The sequence below is a fragment of the Nestor notabilis genome, unplaced genomic scaffold (assembly GCF_000696875.1).
Source record: "Nestor notabilis isolate BGI_N333 unplaced genomic scaffold, ASM69687v1 scaffold18161, whole genome shotgun sequence".
Classification (NCBI taxonomy): Eukaryota; Metazoa; Chordata; class Aves; order Psittaciformes; family Psittacidae; genus Nestor; species Nestor notabilis.
The window spans coordinates 1742-2895 of NW_009916272.1; positions in this window are offsets into that span (position 1 = coordinate 1742).

Below are 1154 nucleotides of genomic sequence, written 5' to 3' on the forward strand. Positions count from 1 at the left end.
CGGGAATGTGTTTTCCTTCAGGTCTACCCTCAAAAAGGCTTTTCCATGGTTTCAGCTCCAGAGCCGGGATGGTCCCTGGCACTGCGTGAGGATGGTGACCTGGTGGTGTCAGACCACAGCCCGCATGCAAGGGAAGGTGTCACTTGCTGCCTTTGGCTCCCAGCTTAGCAAGTGCTGGTCCTGCCACAGCTCCTACATCCCTCTGAGCCTCCCGACATGCCCAGGGCAGCAGCTAGCTAATCTGCTGTCCTGAAACACGGATAATGTGTGCACAGTAAAGCCACTCCAATGTCCTGTCCCCTGCACAGGGACACGCTGCTCCTCCAGCAAGGGCAGCAGCTCACAGCTCCCCAGGCTGCTCCATCACTGCCTCACAGGAGCATTTCAGCAGCAGTTTAACAGCAGCTCCAGAAGAAACTTCCCTCATTACAACACCATCCCATCGGACACACGCTCCTTTCTCCCACCTGGAGCTCCTCACACCAGCACCTCCAGCGCGGTGGGACCAAGCACATAGAGCTGCCTCCCATCCTCACTGCCCATGGGCAGCTGTCCCTGTCCTTCCCTGGTCCTGCTGCCGCAGGGTCTGCTCACCAGGAAGGTGCTGCACTGGAGCAGGGGAGTCCCAGTGCTCTTGCACCCATGGAGACGAGGGGCTGCGATGCCACCAGAGCCAGCACATGGGCACCGTGTCCATGGGAAGCCTGATCCTTCCCAGGGCTGGAGCATTAAGATGCCACCGGGCTGAGGTCATGGCCTGAAATACCCCTGAGAGGGCCACAGCTCCAGGCCAGCGCTTTCCTGGGCAGCGCAGAAGCCCGCAGTCCAGCACAAATGCTGCCAATGGGACCCCCCATGCCCAGCCCAGCTCCAGCCACCAGCCTGCACAGGGACCTGGAGCAGCGGGCATGGGAACCAGGGCCGGCAAAGCCTCAGATGAGCAGCCTGCTCTGGTGGAAGGGGTCCCTGCCCATGGCAGGGATTGGAGCTGGAGGAGCTTTAAGGTCCCTTCAACCCAAATCAGGCTGGAACTCCATGCAGGCAGGATCCAGGTAGACCCCAGTGCCAGCAGATGGGTCAGGGGCCGGGATGGGCATTCCCTGGGGAAGTGCTCCTTGCCCATAGGCAGGGGCTGCTCCTCCCCCACCCCACCA